Here is a 23,925-nt window from a genome sequence, read left to right as displayed (position 1 = left end):
AGTTTAGGCTATGGTTGTGTATGTATGTTACACATGTGTTTGGGCCGAAAAGTGAAAACTTCTCCCTCCATCCATTAACCTTGACATTGAATTTTCTACCCAAAAAAACACAGACATCAGACTGGCTGGTGGTGAACAGACATTTTCATGAGGGGAAAAAAGACCAAAGAAAAATCGTTTTGGACCCTAGGAAATACACACTTCAGCATTAAGAATTTTGTTTAGCATCATGTCATGTGCTTTGCTTGAGATAACCATGCACACACTAAACGCAACCACAACACATCCGTCAGTAGTGTGTCTTATTTGAATGAACAGCAGTGTGGGAGGAGAGTGAAATTTGGGATATATATTTTTTTTTTTATTAAATTCCCCAAAAATGTCGTCATCAAAACCAAATTCTTCATGTATTCTTATGATTTTGGTTAATAGTTTATTTTATTTAAACTGAATATGTTTAAATTTTCGATATTATTAGTTGCCCAAAAAGTAATTGCGGATTTTTCATATAGTCGACGTTGACAATTTTTTTCACAGCTTGTGACTCTGTAATTGCATTCTTTCTTCTATCAGTTATCAGCTGTTACTTTTTGCTTTAGAAAAAAAGTGCAAAAAAAGTATATTTGATTAAAGTTCATTCTAAGTTTTATTAAAAATGCATTTACTTTCTTTTAAAAAATCCGCAATTACTTTTTGGGCAACCCAATAGCAGACATGGGGATGAAATCAAAAGGTTGATTTTTTAAGAGCCATAGACATGCGTTTTAGCGTAGCCCTACAAAAAACAGTTTAAGAGCGTTAAATTGCAGGATCTAGGCGGCCAATTAACCGGTCCCGAAGGTTTAATAGGTTGACCAACAGTCGTCCAGGGTTTGACCTTAAGTACCCACAAAACTTAAATAATAACACACTTAAATATTCCTTGCGGGATAGGCAATCTAGGTTTTATTGATAATATACTTCAGTTCCCACATTTCACGATGGTGTACTAAGCTCTTAGTTGCAGTGCATTGATTGGTGTCAGTCAGGGCGCGCTTCGGCCAGTAGGTGTCCAGCCACGGGGTGGGGTCGTCTTGGTATTTGGTAGATTTCGTCGGTATTCGGATGGATGGTTCTTGGGATGTTTTGGCTGGGATTCGGTAGACTTCCAGCCGTGGGCTGATTCGGGGCTCGGATATGACTTGAGCGTGAACCTCGGGCAGCATTGCTATTATGGCTGGGCACTGTAAAGATGAGAACAGAGTTAGTATGAAAGCGAACGAATCGCGTTGGGAAGCGAACGAGTCGCGTTACCAAGCGAACGAATCGCGTTACGAAGCGAACGAATCGCGTTGGGAAGCGAGCGAGTCGCGTTAGGAAGCGAACGAATCGCGGTAGGAAGCGAACGAATCGCGTAAGGAAGCGGCTGAATCGCGTAAGGAAGCGAACGGATCGCGTCAGGAAGCAAACAAATCGCGTAAGGAAGCGAACGAGTCGCGTTAGAAAGCGAACGAATCGTGTAAGGAAGCGAATGAGTCGCGCTAGGAAGCGAACGAGTCTCGTCAGGAAGGGAACGGATCGCGTTAGGAAGCGAACGGGTCTCGTCAGGAAGGGAACGGATCGCGTTGAAATCGAACGAGTCGCTTAAGAAAGCGAAGGAATCGCGTTGGGAAGCGATCAAGTCGCGTAAGGAAGCGAACGAATCGCGTTGGGAAGCCAAGAGTCGCGTTGGGAAGCCAAGAGTCGCGTTACGAAGCGAACGAATCGCGTTACGAAGCGAACGAATCGCGTTGGGAAGCGAACGGATTGCGTTACGAAGCGAACGAATCGCGTTACGAAGCGAACGAATCGCGTTGGAAAGCGAACGGATTGCGTTAGAAAGCGAACGAATCGCGTAAAGAAGCGAACGAATCGCGTAAAGAAGCGAACGAGTCGCGTTAGGAAGCGAACGGATCGCGTTAGGAAGCAAACGGTCGCGTTACGATCACGATGGGAAGCGAACAGATCACGATGATATCTCAAGGGCTTCGGAATGAACCATTGCGGACCATACCGCACGTCTGATGGTTTTGTCTGCTCGAGCGACTCATGCCCATCCTCAGAAAGATGTGACATTAAGTACAAACTGTCAGGTGAACCAAGTGAGAAATATATTCCACTTGTCTTGTTAAAAGACGTCGAATAACGACATTCAATGAGATCACCAGTGCCAATATATAAATGCCCATTTCCACATCAGTTCGTATAACCTATTATTAGCAGTATGTATGAAAGTCCACCACCTGCGCGGATAACAACGCCCAGTGTGCGTTCATATCAACAAACATATGTGCGGATGGTTGTGTGGTGAATAACGACGTGCTGGTAAAACGAGACCAGCGTATGTTTGTATGAACAAATTTATGTTCGGATGACTGTGGCTGGCATATGAGTATTTACGTAAATAACTGCGGACGGACAGTGAATAGAGAGATGACAACTACACAGTGGCCACAATTGTCGTAATATGCAAAATGTGAAGTCGATGACCGTAATAGTCGGGAATGGTCAAAACCCAAAAAGTTTTCTTTATGTACGAGTCGACACGAATCGTTACATGTTCACCAAACTCGCCTCTCAATAAGTCCATTGTTATGCGTGCTGTGTGGCATGTGGTATCGTCTTGTTGATACCACATGTCATGCATGTCAAGGTCTTGTATTTTGAGCAAAACTCACCATTCACAGTTAAGTTACGATGCGCATCATCTTTGAAGAAGTATGGTCCAATGATGCCACCAGCCCATAAACAGCACCAAAGTTAGACTTTTTCTGGATGCATTGATAGTTTTTGCAATGCTTCTGACTGATCTTCACTCCAAAATCGGCAATTTTGCTTCCTTAGAGGCACACGTGATTTCAACGATGGGAACTTGCACGCAAGCAATGGAATGGAGGAAGGTGTAAAGACCGATTTGAGAGCCACCTAGGAGTTACGCGAAAGCAGTGCCGAGATAGATTTGATTGTCAGCGACGAAAAGGATTATAATCGGCGGATTGTAAAGACCGACATAAGACAACTTTCTTTTATTTTATTATATTATATTTATTTATTTTATTTTATTATATTATATTATATTTATTTTATTTTTAATTTTCGATTTTTATTTTATTTTTTAATGTTATTTTAATTTTATTTTTTTATTTTATATTATTTTATTTAAATTTAATTTATTTTATTTTTTTTTTATTTTATTTAATTTTATTTTATTTTTTTATTTTGTTTTCACTTTTTTTATTTTATTTAAGTTTATTTTTGTTTTAATTTAATTTTATTTTATTTTAAACTATTCTATTTTTTTATTTTATTTTTTTTTATTTTATTTTTTTTTTTATTTTATTTTTTTATTTTATTTTTTTTTTATTTTATTTTTTTTTATTTTATTTTTTTTTTTTATTTTAATTTTTTTTATTTTATTTTTTTTTTTACTTTTTTTATATATTATTTTTTTATATTTTATTTTTTTTTATTTTATTTTTTTTTTATTTAATTATTTTTTTTTATTTAAATATTTTTTTTTATTTTATTTTATTTTTATTTTATTTTTTTATTATTTTTTTTTTTTATTTCAATTTTATTTCTTTTTCCCTTTTTTTTACAAATCCTCAATACATCAGTCAATTAGTAGTCTATGCATTGAATACACAAGCAACGAATAGAAATAAAATGACCACTGTCAAGGTCCTGTATTTGCCATTTACTAATGCATTCCCTACTTCTTTCGCCTGACAAGCCCATGAGGGTCCCTTAAAATTTAGTTTTCAGCCATCCTCTTTTTGGTCATCCTTTTCCAATAGTCCTTCTTGTCTCTTTGCTTTTTTATATTCTTATTATCATAGTCTATACACCAAGCCATACTCTATGAACCACTTCATACTTGTATAGCCTTTCCAGCTAAAGAATGTAAATATGTATTAAGTATTATCTGTTCGCATTTTATTCCATTGAATGGAATGGAGAGAAGGAAAAGCAATTAAAAATAACAGACGAAACAAACGAAAATTGATAATGGACGCTTATTTTCGTTATTTTAAAAAGTAAAAGCGTTTTGAGTTTTTTTTTCTTAATTCCATTCGTTTGTTTGGTTTGCTTCTTATGATTGTGCTTGAAAAGAAGAGCTCTGAGATAAGAACACAAAAAAATTAAAGGAAAATGCGTCATTGCACACACAACAAAATTGCATTATTTCAGACAAAGTTGATACACATCATCGTCATCACCCCCAGCGTACTTTACTAGGGTATCTGTGCTTAAATAAAAAAAAAAAACAAAATGAAAAACGTTACATATTTCTGGGTATGTAGTTAAAAAAGTAAGGTCAAGCGATTTCATACGCCAAGATTTGAGTTTATTATTGTGATGGTAGATTTATTTTTAAAATCATGGCGTTTATTAAAACGATTAAAATGTCTGTTATCTTAAGCTCTTATGCGGCAAACAGTGAAATACATTCTTACTTTCAATGACAGAGGCTGGGCGAATAAAAATATAAGGCTACCATATTGTAACGATCCATCCATATGACCGCTTCGGTTTGAGTTTTGGTAATTTGGCGGGTCCTCTAACACCTGAGACCGTATTTTTATATCGGATTCGTACTCTGCTCCCAAATACCTTTTATTCAAGTCCCATATTTTACCGATCGGTTGATATGCCCGTTTGGGTGGGACGCTCCCCTTACTTTCTTAAATATCGGATAAATAAAGAATTTGGGCTTTTTGGGAGTACTAGTGAAATACAAGCTATATCTGGGATATATCGCAAACTTTGGGTTTAAAGTTTACGCAAAAAGGGTCTAAATAAAATTTGGCATGAAAAGCCTACGTCCTTTTTGCGTCTAGTTCTACTCACATAATAATATCACTCTAACTGGAAAAAATCTCAGCTGCCCCATATGATTTTCGCTGTCCTGCCGGCCGTTTCGCTGTTCCACAATGTTCCATGGGCATTCGTCGCCCACTCCCTTAACTCACCCCAAAGGCTACGGGTTATTTACGGCAGTCCTCTGGTCTTCACCGCCAACTCGTCTGCCTTTTCTTTTCCCCTTACTCCGTAATGGCCTGGCACCCAAACGATGCGGATTTTCCGATCCTCAGAGAAGGCTTTAATCTCCTTCTTACACTGCAAGACCATTCGTGACCTTACCGTCCTGATTGTTATTGCCCTTATGGCAATTTTACTGTCGGTAAAGATGTTCACACTCGACGTCCTCGTGTTAGCACCACACCACTTAACGCATTCCGTGATCGTCCAGATCTCCGCCTGCAGTGCCGTATTATGGTCAGGCAGTCTAAAACAGATGCCAGTCCCTGGGTTTTCAATGTACACCCCCAGGCCCACTCTGTCCTCTAGCTTTGATCCATCCGTGTAACATGATCTTCCAGATCCTTCTTACTTGGATGTGGAAGCTCATTTTTGGGTACTTAAATAAACAGAATTGTCGATTTTGTGGTGAAGATCCATCCGTGTAACATTATCTTCCAGATGGCAAAACTAGGGTTCCGTCAATCCAAGACGATGGCAACAGTGCCTCGCACTCGACTTCAAGGTTTATCTCAGGTATTCGATCGGAAATCTCTTCCCTTCCTTCCAGGTTTCCTAGCGTCGCCTCGATTATACCGCGATGGTATGAGCAGCTCCCATCTTATATCCATTCTCCCATCGCCTTAAGTCTCATAGCCGCACACACTTAATCTGTATGTCAATGGGTCGGATATCTGGAATAGTCTCCAGTGGCCTAGTGTACGTGGTCCTCATCGCTCCGCCTATGCCAAGACAACATGTTCTCTGAACCATTTGTATGGTCCTTATGTTGCACTTTTTCTCCATAGCAGTCCGCCAAACTACTGAGGCGTAAGTAAGTATTGGTCTAATCACGCTCCTGTAGAGCCAGTGGACTATTCTCGGATTCAGGCCCCATTTCGAGCCTACGGCCCGTCTACATAGTGCCCAACATCTGTGATCCTTCTCAGTACGCTCCTGAATGTGACACTTCCAATTCAGTTTCCTGTCCAAGATCACGCCTAAGTATTTGACCTTGTCTGACATCGAAATCGTCTTATTGAGAAATCTTGGTCTTCCTCATGAACAGGCATATTTCAGTCTTCTCTGGGTTAACATTGAGACCTTTGGGTCTAGCCCAGTCATATGCCATATGCAACACCCTTTCGGCCCCTCTGCATAGCATAGCTTGTTTGGGTCCTTACCACTTAAAAGTATTATAACATTGTATGCGTAGACGGGTTCAAATCCCATCCGTAATAGGTCATTTATGGTGGTCACCCATAGGAGTGGCGATAAAATGCCCCCCCCCCCCCCCCCCCCCCCCCCTGTGGCGTGCCCTGTGCCACTTTTTCCTGTTCCTTAGCATATGGTTTATCCAGTCTCTAAGGACCGGGTCCACGTGGTACTGGTGTAATTATTGGATCAGTATGTGTTCAAATCCCTCCTCAGTCATCAACCGTAATAGGTCATTTATGCTGGTCACCCATAGGAGTGGCGATAAAATGCCCCCCCCTGTGGCGTGCCTGCGCCACTTTTTCCTGTTCCTTAGCATATGGTTTATCCAGTCTCTAAGGACCGGGTCCACGTGGTACTGGTCTAAGAATTGGATCAGTGTGTGTTCAAATCCCTCCTCAGTCAGCAACCGTAATAGGTCATTTATGGTGGTCAACCATAGGAGTGGCGATAAAATGCCCCCCCTGTGGCGTGCCCTGTCCCATTTTTTCCTGTTCCTTAGCATATGGTTTATCCAGTCTCTAAGGACCGGGTCCACGTGATATTGGTCTAAGGATTGGATCAGTGTGTCGCTCCGCAAATTGTTAAAAGCCCCCTCGATGTCAATGCATACCGTCAGTGTGTACGTTTTGGCATCGAAGGATTCTTCTATTCTATGCATTTTATTTTTTTTATACCCTCCACCATAGGATGAGGGTATACTGACTTCGTCATTTTGTTTGTAACTACTCGAAATATACGTCTGAGACCCCATTTTTGATCGTAGTGACTTTTTATGTCGATCTAGCCATGTCCGTCTGTCTGTCCGTACGGCCCCCGTCCGTCCGTTCGTCTGTCTATTGAAAGCACGCTAACTTTCGGAGGAGTTAAGCTAGCCATTTGAAATTTTGCACAAATACTTCTTATTAGTGTAGGCCGGTTGGGATTGTAAATAAGCCATATCGGTCCATGTTTTGATATAGCTGCCATATAAACCGATCTGGGATCTTGACTTCTTGAGCCTCTAGGGGGCGCAATTCTTATCCGATTGGAATGGAATTTTGCACGACGTGTTTCGTTATGACATCCAACAACTGTTCCAAGTATGGTTCAAATCGGTTCATAACCTGATATAGCTGCCATATAAACCGAGCTTGGGTCTTGACTTCTTGAGCCTCTAGAGGGCGCAATTCTCATCCGATTTGAATGATTTTGTTATGATATCCAACAATTGTGCTAAGTATGGTTCAAATCGGTTCATAACTTGATATAGCTGCCATATAAACCGATCTTGGGTCTTGACTTCTTGAGCCTTTAGAGGTCGCAATTATTATCTGATTTGCCTGAAATTTTGTACGACGGATTCTCTCATGACCATCAACATACGTATTTATTATGGTCTGAATCGGTCTATAGCCCGATACTGCTCCCATACAAAGGGTGATTTTTTTGAGGTTAGGATTTTCATGCATTAGTATTTGACAGATCACGTGGGATTTCAGACATGGTGTCAAAGAGAAAGATGCTCAGTATGCTTTGACATTTCATCATGAATAGACTTACTAACGAGGAACGCTTGCAAATCATTGAATTTTATTACCAAAATCAGTGTTCGGTTCGAAATGTGTTCATTCACCGTAACGTTGCGTCCAACAGCATCTTTGAAAAAATACGGTCCAATGATTCCACCAGCGTACAAACCACACCAAACAGTGCATTTTTCGGGATGCATGGGCAGTTCTTGAACGGCTTCTGGTTGCTCTTCACTCCAAATGCGGCAATTTTGCTTATTTACGTAGCCATTCAACCAGAAATGAGCCTCATCGCTGAACGGTGAATGAACACATTTCGAACCGAACACTGATTTTGGTAATAAAATTCAATGATTTGCAAGCGTTGCTCGTTAGTAAGTATATTCATGATGAAATGTCAAAGCATACTGAGCATCTTTCTCTTTGACACCATGTCTGAAATCCCACGTGATCTGTCAAATACTAATGCATGAAAATCCTAACCTCAAAAAAGCACCCTATAAATCGATCTCTCTATTTTACTTCTTGAGCCCCCAAAAGGTGCAATTCTTTTTCAAATTGGCTGACATTTTACACAGGTCTCCAATATATAATTTAATTTTTTTTTATTTTATTTCAATTTATTTTATTTTGTTATTTTATATTTTTTTTTTATTTTATTTTACTTTATTTTATTTTATTTTATTTTATTTTATTTTATTTTATTTTATTTTATTTTATTTTATTTTATTTTATTTTATTTTATTTTATTTTATTTTATTTTATTTTATATTATTTTGGTTTATTTTGTTTTATTTTATTTTATTTTGTTATTTTATTTTTTTGTATTTTATTTTATTATTTTTTTTTAATTTCATTATATTTGATTTTTTTGTTTTGTTTTATTTTTTATTATGGGGAATTTATTTATCTTTAAATTTTCATGAACCCATAATCAAAACTTAAATTTTCAAAAAAAAAAAAAATAATGTGTAATCCTCCTTGGAGCATTTTTTCGTCCACCACATTGAGGGCCCAGGTTCCCTAAATCCCACTTATCATACCGACTCCCCATGGGGAATAAACACGAACAATTGTTTTAAATTTTCGATTTTTTGTGCGTTTTGTGTTTTCGCAAAAGAACTTGAAAAGATTTGCGAGCAAATTAATGAACGAGACGAGCTAAATATGCAAAACGTACCATCGGATGAGTCTCAGCCAGCCAGCCAGTCAGCTAGCCAACCATCCAGACATTGCAAATCTTGTCGAGAATTTTTAATTAGGCACCATACAACACATGGAGAAGATAAAGGAAATTTAAAACGTTTAAAGCAAAACGTGATTTAATCCTTTCTTCATAAATTACCATACATCCGTATGTATGGCTGGGATATATGTATGCGAGAGTGTATATCTATCACACTAGCTGATCGTTGTTTTTGCTTTTCATGCTTGAATATTTCACAGGAATTTGTAAATTGTTTTTGTTTGCAAATATTTACAAATACAAAAACAAAAGAAAGAAAACAAAAAACAAATGCTACACAACATTTGGGTTTGTTTTTTGTTTTTGGGTTGAGCGTGGAAAAAATGCGAAAAGTAATGACCTTGAACATGAAAATAAATTCAAAATCGAGAAGTAAATACTGTGAAATAACAGCAACAACAACAACTACCTATTATCGCTAATTTTTTTTCTTACTTCATTGTTATTATTTGTTTTTAAATTTTGTTGTTGTTTAACTTTTTTCTTGTTTTTTTTTTTGCAAAATCAACAATAAAGCCTGTTTCTCGATAAAGTAGGAAAAAAATAAGGCAAACAACAGAGCCAACACCTCCAAAAAAAAAAGAAAATTAACAAAAATAATATATATTAACAAAAATTACGATTATGACAAGGCTTTTTTTTTTTGATTTTTTTTTTCAATTATAAGTGTTGTGACGTCACCCATATTAACGCTTGCTTGTACGCCCATATCAAACAACAAAACAAAAATAGACCTATACGATCTATACCTGACATTGTTAGGCAATGTACGGTCTAGGCCTTTGATAACTAAACAAAAGAGGTTATACGGAAGAACGAAATGAGGAATGATATAAAGTTCAAGCCAGAATTAGTCATATTTCACATACTATGTATGTATGTTGCCATTTTGGTAGACTGAAGTATTAATGACTAAAAAAAATAAAATTAGCCTTTATAGAGCTTTAGACGTTGCGAGGTACAACTTTGCTTTTCTATGTTTTTTTTTGCGGCCTATTCATTAGGGCCTATTATTATTATGTTTTTTTTTGCCGATTGTTATATCAATTGTTTTTATAGCCGCCACCATAGGATGGGGTTATACTAATTTCGTCATTCTGTTTGTAACTACTCGAAATATGCGTCTGAAACCCCATTAGGTATATATATTCTTGATCGTCTTGAGATTTTATGTCGATCTAGCCATGTCCGTCTGTCTGTCTGTCGAAAGCACGCTAACTTTCGAAGGAGTAAAGATAGCCGCTTGAAATTTTGCTCAAATACTTCTTATTAGTGTAGGTAGGTTGGGATTGTAAATAAGCTATATCGGTCCACGTTTTGATATAGCTGCCGTATAAACCGATCTTGGGTTTTGACTTCTTGAGCCTCTAGAGGGGGCAATTCTTATCCGATTTGAACGAAACTTTGCACGGCGTGTTTTGTTATGACTTCCAACAACTGTGCTAAAAATAGTTCAAATCGGTTCATAACCTGATATAGCTGTCATATAAACCGGTCTGGGGTCTTGACTTCTTGAGCCACTAGAGGGCGCAAATTTTATCCGATTTAGCTGAAATTTTGCATGAGGTGTTTCGTTATGACTTTCAACAACTGTGTTAAGAATGATTCAAATCGGTCCATAAACTGAAATAAGCTGCCATATAAACCGATCTTAGGGACTTGACTTCTTGAGCCTCTAGAGGGCGCAATTCTTATCCGATTGGAATGAAATTTTGCACGACGTGTTTTGCTATGACTTCCAACAACTGTGCTAAAAATGGTTCAAATCGGTCCATAACCTGATATAGCTGCCATATAAACCCATCTTGGGTCTTGACTTGTTGAGCCTCTAGAGGGCGCAATTATTATCCGATTGGAATGAAAATTTGCACGACGTGTTTTGTTATGACTTCCAACAACTGTGTTAAGAATGATTCAAATCGGTCCATAACCTGATATAGCTGCCATATAAACCGATCTTGGGTCGTGACTTCTTGAGCCTCTAGAGGGAGCAATTCATATCCGATTTTGCTGAAATTTTGCATGACGTGTTTTGTTATGGCTTCCAACAACTGTGTTAAGAATGATTCAAATCGGTCCATAAACTGATATAGCTGCCATATAAACCGATCTTGGGGACTTGACTTCTTGAGCCTCTAGAAGGCGCAATTCTTATCCGATTGGAATGAAATTTTGCACGACGTGTTTTGTTATGACTTCCAACAACTGTGCTAAAAATAGTTCAAATCGGTCCATAACCTGAATAGCTGCCATATAAACCGATCTTGGGTCTTGACTTGTTGAGCCTCTAGAGGGCGCAATTATTATCCGATTGGAATGAAAATTTTCACGACGTGTTTTGTTATGACTTCCAAAAACTGTATTAAGAATGATTCAAATCGGTCCATAAACTGATATAGCTGCCATATAAACCGATCTGGGGTCTTGACTTCTTGAGCCACTAGAGGCCGCAAATTTTATCCGATTGGAATGAAATTTTGCACGACGTGTTTCGCTATGACTTTCAACATCTGTGCTAAGAACAGTTAAAATCGGTCCATATCCTGGAATAGCTGCTGTAAAAACCGATCCCGGGTCTTGGCTTCTTGAGGCTATACAGGGAGCAATTCATAACTGATTTTGCTGAAATTTTGCATGACATGTTTTGTTATGATGTCCAACAACTGTGCCAAGTATGGTCTAAATCGGTTTATAACCTGATATAGCTGCCATATAAACCGATGTTGGGTCTTGACTTCTTGAGCCACTAGAGGGCGCAATTCTTATTCGATTGGAATGAAATTTTGCACGACGTGTTTCGCTATGACGTCCAACAACTGTGCTAATTTAGGTTCAAATTGGACCATAACCTGAAATAGCTGTCATTTAATTTTATTATTTTGGTTTGATTTTTTGTTTTGTTTTAATTTTTTTTATATATTTTTTTTTATTATATTATTTTTTTATAATTTTGATGTGTATTATTTTTTATATATTTTGTTTTTTGTAGTTTTTCAATGTATTTTATTTTTTTTGTTTTTTTTTCATTTTTTGTAGTTTTTCAATGTATTTAATTTTTTTTTGTTTTTTTTAAGTTTTGTATTTTTTATGTTTTTTTGTTTTTTCCCAGTTTTAATTATTTTTTGTATTTCTTTTATTTATTTTCATATTTTGTTTTTTTTTTTTTATTTCGTTTCTTATTTTGTTTCTTTTATTTTATTGATTTTTTATTTTGTTTATTTTTTTTATATTTTTTTCTTTATTTATCTTATTTTAAATTATTTCGACATGTAAATAAACTCCTACTTACATCCTTACTAATCGATTATCCTTATTATTACTGAATGTAGATTCAAAAAGCACACATAAATTATTTCCTTTGAAGGGCAATTCCTTTTTGCGAATCGCTCATGGTATTTATGCATATTTCTTCCCATTCCCACTTTAATTTTTTCCAAAAATACCAATCTATAATTTGTTGTTTTACACTTTGCCAAAAAATCTGTGTGTGTGTGTGTGTGTGTGTGTGTGTGCGTGCGTTTGTGTATTTATCTTTTATAATTTTTTTTTTCCGTTCCTTATATTTGTATTGTATTTGCCAAAAACCTGAAATTGCCAACATGAATGATTGAATTGATTTTTTTTGTTGTTATTTCTTTGCTTGCGCCAAACTGGGCCAATAAACAAAAACAACGGCACAAAAACAATTGAAATTGTTTATTTTAATTAAAATTCAGCATGAGGGAAAATGAAAGTGAAAATACCAGAAATAAAATTTACAACTAGCAGCCAAAAAGGAAATTTTGCAAATAAATTATAAACAAATTGGGAAAAGCTGCATCTTTTAAGGAAAATGGGCCATAGAGTGAGCAATTGATGGAGAATTATTTCTTTTGCTTCAAGCTGGAGAAATGGTTTTTTTGGTTCAATTTTGTATAACTTTTTTTTTATTGAATATTGCAAAATTTGCCCACGAGCATTCCATTAAGGAGCAAGGGCAATCTTCTCACTTATCAATGAGTGTTGTCCGATTCAAGTTATAAACTCAATGATAAGGGACCACCTTTTTATAGGCGTATACTGAGGGCGTGCGGCAGTGCGACATCTCTTTGGGGAGAAGTTCTAACACAGTATTGTACCACATAAATGTCGATAGCATAGGGAGGGGATAATTACCACTTAAAATTTTTTTTTTCTAGTATTAATGCCAGGATTCCAACCCAGATGTTCTGCGTCATAGGCGGAGAACATCAGAAAAAAAATTTAAGTGATGGGTATCCCCTCCTAATACTCGCGACATTTGTGAGGTACAATGCCGTGTAAAAACTTCTTGCCAAACGGGAGTCGCATTGCGGCAGGCCGTTCGGACTCGACTATAAAAAAGATGCCCCTTATCATTGAGTTGTTAGAAGTTTGCCCTTGTTCCTAAATGGAATGTTCATGGGCAAATTTCCATTTTTATATTTATTTAATTAGTGTAGGTCGGTTGGCATTGTAAATGGGCCAAATCGTTCCATGTTTTGCTACATCTGCCATATAAACCGATCTTGGGTCTTGACTTCTTGAGCACTTCTCATCCGATTTGACTGAAATTTTGCACGTGCAGTTTTAATATCACTTCCAACAACTGCGCTAAGTATGGTTCAAATCGTTCCATGTTTTGCTATATCTGTCATATAAACCGATCTGGGATCTTGACTTCTTGAGCCTCTAGAGGGCGCAATTCTCCTCCGATTTGACTGAAATTTTGCACGTGGTGTTTTAATATCACTACCAACAACTGCGATAAGTATGGTTCAAATCGATCTATGTTTCGATATAGCTGCCATATAAACCGATGTGGGGTCTTGACTTCTTGAGCCTCTAGAGGGCGCAATTCTCGTCCGATTCGACTGAAATTTTGCACGTAGGGTGTTGGTATCACTTTCAACAATTGCGTTAAGTATGGTTCAAATCGGTCCATGTTTTGATATAGCTGCCATATAAACCGATCTGGGGTCTTGACTTTTTGAGCCTCTAGAGGGCGCAATTCTTGTCCGATTTGACTGAAACTTCGCGCGTTGTATTTTGGTATCATTTTCAATAATTGCGTTAAGTATGGTTCAAATCGGTTCATGTTTTGATATAGCTGCCGTATAAACCGATCTGAGATCTTGATTTTTTGAGCCTCTAGAGGGCGCAATTCTCGCCCGATTTGACTGAAACTTCTCGCGTGGTGTTTTGGTATCACTTTCAATAATTGCGTTAAGTATGGTTCAAATCGATCCATGTTTTGATATAGCTGCCATATAAATGGATCCGGGATCTTGACTTCTTGAGCCTCTAGAGGGCGCAATTCTCCTCCGATTTGACTGAAATTTTGCACGTGGTGTTTTAAAATCACTACCAACAACTGCGATAAGTATGGTTCAAATCGGTCCATGTTTTGATATAGCTGCCATATAAACCGATCTGTGGTCTTGACTTCTTGAGCCTCTAGAGGGCGCAATTCTTGTCCGATTTGACTGAAACTTCGCACGTGGTGTTTCAATATCACTTCCAACAGCTGTGTTTAGTACGATTCAAATCGGAACATAAACTGATATATCTGCCATATAAACCGATCTTGGGTCTTGACTTCTTGAGCCTCTAGAGGGCGCAATTCTCATCCGATTTGGTAGAAATTTTGTACAACGGCTTCTCTCATGACCTTCAACATATGTGTCTAATAGGGTCTGAATCGATCAATAGCTTGATACAGCTCCCATATAAACTTATCTCCCGATTTTGCTTCTTGAGCCCCTATAAGGCGCAATTCTTATCCGAATGAACTGAAATATTAGTTCAGCATTAATTTTTGGTCCCAATCGGACTATAACTTGATACAGCTCCAATAGCACAACAGTTTTATTCAATATTCTTTGTTTGTCTAAAAAGAGATACCGCGCATAGAACTCGACAAATGCGATCCATGGTGGAGGGTATATAAGATTCGGCCCGCTCGAACTTAGCACGCTCTTACTTGTTTTAATTTTTTTTTCATTTCCTTTAATAAGTTTTTTTTATTATTTTTAATTTTTTGTTTATTTTTATTTTTTTTTTATTTTTATTTTTATTTTTTTTTTTTTAATTTTTTTTTTTAATTTTTTTTTTTTTAATTTTTATATATAATTTTTTTTTAAGCTTTTCTTTAATTGTTTTTGTTTTTTTTTTTTGTTATTATTTTGGTTATTTTATTTATTTTGGTTATTTTATTTATTTTGGTTATTTTATTTATCTTGTTTTCGTTATATTTTTAGTTGTTATTTTTTTGTTTTGTTTTATTTTTTGTACTTACTCTTTAATCATTTATTTTTTAATTATAATTTTTTTTTATTTTTATCATTTTTTTGTAGCTTTCATTATTGCTTGTTTATTTGTTTGTGTTTGCTTAACTTTCGACTTGTGCAAAATACTTTCTATTTATCCTTGGACTTCTTTTTGATGGCCAGTTTTGTGTTAACAATATAGCACAAACAAACATTGCTGGATACATGCCTCTGGGCCATATTCTTCGTTGATACTCCTACACCTAAACAGGGTATTATGACTTTACATGTCAAACTTTCAACTGTCAATTCTGTTGATATTTCAATACATTTGTTTTGCCAAAAAAAAAGAAAAACACAAAAAAACGCTTCATCTTTCCTTTATTACGAATTGAAAAAAGAAAAATAAAACAATAATCTGTTTAAAGCGTTATTGGAAAGAAATACTCTTTGGTCCTCTACGGCAGCAGAAAATCGCAACAAAAATGTCTACAAAACCCTACAACCCTGAACAAATAACATCGACATCGCCATCAACAGCATGGGGGAAAAGCGTTTTTGACATGTTGGCGTGTAGTGGATGTTAAACATATTTCTTTGGCGTTTTTTTCCTTCTTCGTTTTTTTTCTTTCTTTTTGATTTGTTTCTTTAGCTTTTCCTCTTCTTGGTTGTCGAAGTGTATAAATATTTTCTTAAGATTGTGTGGCATGCAGACAGACACACCACACCATCAGCAACAGCAGCAACATTCAACACAGAGGGCTAGCAACGGCATTCGTTTATGTTTTCAAAGCCGCGTAGCGCAACATTCATGTCTTTTGGACGTTCCTTGTCGGTCGTCGATAATGTCGATTAAAGTAACAGAAATATGATTTGTTGTATGCAGCTGCAAATGCATCTTGGCAACATGAGCACAAAAACGAAAAAGAACCAAAAAAAAAAAAAAATGAAAACGGCTCAGGCGTTTCATGTACCACCATCATGGCCGTCAACGCCACCGCCACTGCTAACAACTCACAGTAGTTGTTATAGAAAAAAAACTATGAAAATATTACAACTTGTAAACCATTGATCTGAGGGCTTTAAAATGTTCTACAAACTTAAAGAGAAGATCACAGACTTTCAGAATATGCAACTTTTGAGTTACTTTGCAATAAAGAAAAGAGGTGTTACAGGGTGTCAATGTTGAACAGATTTCTTATTGACTTTACACAAATCTTAAAATTTTTGATCTGTGGGACCCAACTAGGTCTCACAGATTTGTATGTTTCTAAACCAAAAAATTAAAACGGCTCAGTCGTTTCATGTACAACCATCATGGCCGTCAACGCCACCGCCACTGCTAACAACTCACAGTAGTTGTTGTAGAAAAAACTATAAAAATATTATAACTTGTAAACCATTGATCTGAGGGCTTTAAAACGTTCTACAAACTCAAAGAGAAGATCACAGACTTTCAGAAAATGCAACTTTTGAGTTACTTTGTAATAAAGAAAAGAGGTGTTGCAGCGTATCAATGTTAAACAGATTTCAAATTGACTTTACACAAAACTTCAAACTTTTGATCTGGGTGACCCAACTAGGTCCCACAGATTTGTAAATTTCTAAACCAAAAAATGAAAACGGCTCAGGCGTTTCATGTACCACCATCATGGCCGTCAACGCCACCGCCATTGCTAATGACTCACAATAGTTATTGCAGAAAAAACTATAAAAATATTATAACTTGTAAAACATTGATCTGAGGACTTTAAAATATTCTACAAACTTGAAGAGAAGATCACAAACTTTCAGAAAATGCAACTTATGAGTTACTTTCTAGTAAACAAAAGAGGTGTTACAGGGTATCAATGTTGAATAGCTTTAATATTGACTTTACACGAAACTTCAAACTTTTGATCCGGATGACCCAACTAGGTTCCATAGATTTGTAAGTTTCTAAACCAGTGGCGAGCATCCGAACACAATAAAAGTTATTTCCAAGCCCATGGGTCTATATGGGATTATTTTGGTGTAAGTGCACAATGATTTGAAATGGTGTGTGTGTGTGTGTGTGTTTTTGCCCAAACCATGGGGTTCCCAGGTTCTATGGGATATTCTATTTAGTAATTTGCTTTTTGAACTATGGATTGTTTGAGATTTGATATCCTCAATGAGATTTCCAAAGCGTCAATTTAGGGTGTTTAACGGTAATGCGTTGAATAATTAGAACAGCGAAATGAGCAAAGTTTTCAAAGCCACTTTCACAATTTAAAAGCTTAACATTCTATTGGTCTTCCTTTATATAACCTTTTGAGTTTTCTTCTTCAACTGAAAATCTATTTTAATGTTTATTTATGTCTCTTTTTTCCCATTTAACCACTGTGTGTGTTGTAGTGTTTGTGCACAGATTCTTTCCTTCATCTCTACTTGGTCGTTGATTCGTTGTTCCCTTTCTTTGAGCGCAATTTCTTATTTTTGCTGATGCGGACATTTCGAGGTTTTTGTTTGTTGGCCTTTTTTCGCCTTGCATTGCGTTTTTGCCATGAACATGATTTTCAAATCAACTCAGTCAGTAAAGCATGTCATATGTGTATGGTGTAAGAAGCCAGCCAACAAATTCACAAAATAATGCCAGAGAGAAAAAAACACTCACACACAGAATTGAAATCGCTCAAGACTCCAGAAGGAAGTAAAACCAATCACCAATGTCTTTGGTAGAGCGTTTATTTTTTTCCTCCATCCATTTTTTGACATCAATGAGAAATTAAACATGGAACAAAATTGTTTTGACATGCAAAGAGCTATAGAAGAATGGCAAAATATGGAACAGAGCGTTAGGTTTTTTTTTTCTTCATTTTATTCCCTCCATATAATATATGCGTAGGTGTTTAGGGAAGCGTGGTTTTGTGTTATGTGGCCTTTTTAGGAAAAGAAATGCATATGATTGACAGACATATGGTAAAGGAAGTGAAAATTGGAACATTGATGAATGTGATAAAGGCAATACATATTTTCCATAGTGTATACCTATGGTATACCTATGGTATACTATATGAAATTAAAAAAAAAAGTGATTTAAATTGGGAGGCTTAACATTAAGTACAGAACAAACTATAGGTTTCTTCTAATCGGTAAGCCATACTAACCCAACATCGGTAACCCATACTAACCCAACATCTGCCTAAAATGCAGATTTTTAGAACATAAAGCAATGAAATTTGGTATATTTTTATATTGTCGTTGAACATTTTTTTGTTTATTTAAACAAATTAGAGGTGCTATTTAATTGAAAGTTATTTGGCTGGCAGATTTCTTTTCTTTGGTGACTCGTAGTAAAGATTGATGACGAAGAATTCCTTTGGCACTTTGCTTCTAAGATCAAACTTTGTGGGAGATTCAGAACTACCGTAAAATGTGAAATTAACACTTATATTGGTAAGAATTTGACCAAAAAATGTCCACATGCGTTTAACAAATCAGTACTACAAATTTCTTCTACATATATTGGGTTGCCCAAAAAGTAATTGCGGATTTTTTAAAAGAAAGTAAATGCATTTTTAATAAAACTTAGAATGAACTTTAATCAAATATACTTTTTTTACACTTTTTTTCTAAAGCAAGCTAAAAGTAACAGCTGATAACCCAATATCTATCTTCTACTTATCTACAGCCTTTCTATTAACTGCTATCTATATTCTATCTACATAGTCTATCTACTATCCTTTAAAATAGTTTTTTATTATAATTTTTTCTTATTTTTTATTTTTTTTTTCTTTTTCTTTGTTTTGTTATTTTGGTAACAAAATTATTTAATTTTGTCGTTGGACTTAGGTTTTTTTTTACTACGCTCTAAGATAATGTTAACCAATAGCACCCAGCGTTTCATACGAACGGCATGCTTCTCCCATTGCACTGCTCTCTTATAAGTAAGTAGGTGGAAGCATGTAATATTTTAATGGCAAAGCAGTCCGAAGAGGTCCTTGGTAAGGTCGAACTCATGATTAATGTAGCCTGCTCAATGCTTTTGCACTCAACATTTTGCCTAAACTTTTTAAAAGGTTTCATTGTTTTGCTTTTCTATTCTAAATCAAATAAAAAACCATTGATCTAAAGTGGACGTAAATACAACATGCCCGGCCGGGAGTCGAACCTGTGTGTCCAGGTTTTCCGTCATCACTGTAGCCTGCTCAATGCTTTTTGCACTCAACATTTTGCCTTAACTTTTTAAAGCGTTTCATTGTTTTACTTTTCTATTCTAAATAAAATCAAAACCATTGACCTAAGCCCGGCCGGGAGTCGAACCTGTGTGTCCATGGAGCAGCAGCGAGAGCCATTGTCTAACGTTCGAAGCCATCAATACAACTTCCAACAGATGCACAGAATCATGTGTACCACGAAAGTAGTGTAATAGTCGCAGACAAAAAATCTGTCATTACACAAAAACACATGCATTGGGGAAAAGTACAGCTAATAGACAGGGTTGTCGAGCGTGGTTAATGTGGTAATTGTATCATAGAGGCGTTGACGGAATTAATACGATTCAAATACAACATACCAACGCACGACCCTTGAAGCCATCACACCTAATATGGTTGAAAAGTCTTCTAACCAAAGATGAAAAGCGATCCATAGTGGTTGGTGTGTTGTGTTGCTATCTCCAATCCTCGGAAAGCCTGTGTGCCCAGGTTTTCCGGGAATTTGAACCTGGGCTTACGGAGCATCAGCGAGAGCCGTTGCCATTGTCTTAGCGTTCGAAGTCATCAATACAACTTCCAACAGATGCACAGAATCATGTATACCACGAAAGCAGTGTAATTGCGGCAGAAAAAAGTCTGTCATTACACAAAAACACATGCATTGGGAAAATGTACAGCTAGTAGACAGGGTTGCCGAGCGTGGTAAATGGGGCAATTGTATCATAGAGGCGCTTTCGCAATAAATACTATTCAAATACAACATATCAACGCACGGCCCTTGAAGCCATCACACCTAATGTGGGTGAAAAGTCTTCTAACCAAAGACGAAACGCATCCCATAGTGGTTGGTGTGTTGTGCTGCTATCTCCAATCCTCGGAAAGCCTGTGTGCCCAGGTTTTCCGGGGATTTCAACCTGAACACACGTAGCAGCAGCGAGAGCCTTTGCCATTGTCTAACGTTCGAAGTCATCAATACAACTTCCAACAGATGCACAGAATCATGTGTACCACGAAAGTAGTGTAATTGCGGCAGAAAAAAATTCTGTCACTACACAAAAACACATGCATTGGGGAAAAGTACAGCTAATAGACAGGGTTGTCGAGCGTAGTTAATGTGGTAATTGTATCACAGAGGCGTTTACGCAATTAATACGATTCAAATACAACATACCAACGCACGGCCCTTGAAGCCATCACACCTAATGTGGGTGAAAAGTCTTCTAACCAAAGATGAAACTTCGTGCCATAGTAGTTGGTGTGTTGTGCTGCTATCTCCAATCCTCGGAAAGCCTGTGTGCCCAGGTTTTCCGGGGATTCGAACCTAGTCTTATAGAGCAGCAGCGAGAGCCTTTGCCATTGTCTTAACGTTCGAAGCCATCAATACAACTTCCAACAGATGCACAGAATCATGTGTACCACGAAAGTAGTGTAATTGCGGCAGAAAAAAATTCTGTCACTACACAAAAACACATGCATTGGGAAAATGTACAGCTAATAGACAGGCTTGTCGAGCGTGGTTAATGTGGTAATTGTATCATAGAGGCATTTTCGCAATTAATACGATTAAAATACAACATACCAACGCACGGCCCTTGAAGCCATCACACCTAATGTGGGTGAAAAGTCTTCTAACCAAAGATGAAACTTCGTGCCATAGTGGTTGGTGTGTTGTGTTGCTATCTCCAATCCTCGGAAAGCCTGTGTGCCCAGGTTTTCCGGGAAATTGAACCTGGGCTTACGGAGCATCAGCGAGAGCCTTTGCCATTGTCTTACAACGTTCGAAGCCATCAATACAACTTCCAACAGATGCACAGAATCATGTGTACCACGAAAGTAGTGTAATTGCGGCAGAAAAAAATTCTGTCACTACACAAAAACACATGCATTGGGAAAATGTACAGCTAATAGACAGGCTTGTCGAGCGTGGTTAATGTGGTAATTGTATCATAGAGGCGTTTACGCAATTATTACGATTCAAATACAACATACCAACGCACGGCCCTTGAAGCCATCACACCTAATGTGGGTGAAAAGTCTTCTAACCAAAGAGGAAAAGCGTTCCATAGTGGTGGGCGTGTTGTGTTGCTATCTCTGGCTTTCCTTTTTCACATGCAAAGAAAATCTTCGATAAATGAGTTTGTCTCGAAAGAGAGACATACGTAAATCCAACAAGATGGAATAATTTTTTATATATTTTTTTTTTTTTACTTTTTTTTAATTTTTTTTTATTATTTTTTTAATTTTTTTTTTATTTTTTTTTTTATTTTTTTTTTTAATTTTTTTTTTTAATTTTTTAATTTTTTTTTTTTAATTTTTAAGTTATTTTTTTTGTATTTTTTTAAATTATTTTTTTCCAATGTTTCTTTCCATTTGCCGTCTTTCGGTAGGTAGCGACTACTCTATTGTGGAAATCGTAAAAATATATTATTACCAAATCGTTATTTAATCGATACGACTCACTCAATGGCTTTTTTAATCTCTTTGATTATTAGTATTGATTGTCAATAAACATGGAAAAGGTTTATCTCTAAGAACTTGCTACTAAATATGTTTATTTGAAAATAATAATATTGGGTTGCCCAAAAAGTAATTGCGGACTTTTTATATAGTCGGCGTTGACAAATTTTTTCAACGGCTTGTGACTCTGTAATTGCATTCTTTCTTCTGTCAGTTATCAGCTGTTACTTTTAGCTTGCTTTAGAAAAAAAGTGTAAAAAAAGTATATTTGATTAAAGTTCATTCTAAGTTTTATTAAAAATGCATTTACTTTCTTTTAAAAAATCCGCAATTACTTTTTGGGCAACCCAATAATAGCATTGAATGTTTAATGACCCCTGTTTTTTAGGTTTCTTGGTAACAACACACAGTTGGAATTTTTTTTTTTGAATTTTTTTCCAGGCCAAAAACTTTTTCTGACCTCTTATATAACGAGGCATTCGAATTAAGTCATTTCCTTCACTTGAGGCTTTTTTCGTTTTTATTTAAATTTTTTTTTTGTTTTGTTTTAATGGGAAATTTAGAGGCACCACAATTTCCGTTTCCTTATACGGCTGCAATAAAAATTAAAAAAAAAAAAATCAAAAATTAATCCAATTTAAAATTTTACGCTTTGAAACAATATTTTACTCGCATTCATACATATAAGTGTGTGAAAACAAAACTTTTAAAAAAATGTCGCCACGCCAGAAAGATGTCTAGGTGTTGCAAATTTAATGGCATTTCTGTCTGGTCTAGACTAGACTAGACATTACCCGCTTAGCATGAACAGTTAGTGAAAATATGCTTGCATAGACAATAAATAAAGTGTAACAATTGTTGCTCTATCACACCCTTTTCCACTATATTGGCACCTTCAGCTTGCGGTAGGGGGGTATATTGCAGCAGTTGAGAAATTAATAAAATCACCAAATCGTTACTTCACACTATGCCGCCACGCCATAGCAAGGCGACAAACCTTACCCCAATGGTGAAATTATTGCGCAAGGCTTTATTTCATATTCCATAGCGCTATAAATGGCATTTCTACGTCGTCCAGATCTGTAACGGCCTGGCCCATTGCATAGCTCACCGCATGGTAGGGGGGGCTGGCTGAAGGCAGTGGGGTTAGGGATTGCACTCATTTGGCAAACTGCAACTGTAGCACGTATTGTGAGTAGTCATTCATTCATAGTCAGTCCATTGTTCTTAGGGAAAGTCTAACATTTTGTTAGTTAGCGTTAAGGCTTATCAAACCGACCCCCCCCAATATGCCCTCTCCCCTTATTGTCCATGAGACGAGAGAGACAGAGAGAGACAGAGTGAGAGAGAGTGAGAGAAAGAGGTGGCATTGTTTTCCTCTGTGAATACGTGGCCAACATCGCACTTGCTGCATTTTTATTTGCACAATTAGAAATTCTATTCTAATGACTAGAAATCATTTGTTGGCTGTTGTTTGTTTAAGTGTTGGATTTTACGACCCAACCTCCTCTTTCATTTCCTCTACCCTGCGCCCATTTGTTTGTCATCTTAGTCATGCTACCCACCCAAAAACCGTAACGTACCCCAACCGTGCTCTCTAGTACTCATCTGGTTACTTAGAATTGGAATTGGTCTAACAATTCATTGAAATGCTACTGTTGTTGCATCAACCGTCTGTCTATCTGCCTGTTCGTCACTAGCGAGTGAGTTAGACAGACGCTAATGCATACGATAACCCAGCCAGTCAACCAATCAACGGCAATTGTAACCACAAATGCCGCAGACATATTTTCATAGACGCCTTATTAATATTTTTATATGGTTTTATACGAGGGTCGTATGGGTGGAAAGGGAAAATTTGGGTTTTATGGTTGTTACAGAAACATTTCCGATTAAAGTTAAAGCTCCATGATAAGGGGCCTCCTTTTTTATGCAGAGTCCAAACGGCGTGCCGCATTGCGACACCTCTAAATAGAGAAGTTTTAACATGACAGTATACCTGATAAATGTAG

The 23,925-nt window shown here is 36.7% G+C and overlaps 1 protein-coding gene across 1 annotated transcript in view; it reads left to right on the top strand.

Annotated features, from left to right (window-relative positions):
* LOC106086115 (headcase protein) overlaps positions 1–23,925 on the top strand; it is a 608,207-nt gene that overhangs the window by 22,396 nt on the left and 561,886 nt on the right. The gene's annotated exons all lie outside the window — the stretch shown is intronic.

Source organism: Stomoxys calcitrans, chromosome 2 (assembly GCF_963082655.1).
Source record: "Stomoxys calcitrans chromosome 2, idStoCalc2.1, whole genome shotgun sequence".
In the NCBI taxonomy this organism is placed as follows: Eukaryota; Metazoa; Arthropoda; class Insecta; order Diptera; family Muscidae; genus Stomoxys; species Stomoxys calcitrans.
The sequence above is the reverse complement of the archived record's forward strand: the minus strand, read 5'-3'. Positions and strand labels throughout refer to the sequence as shown.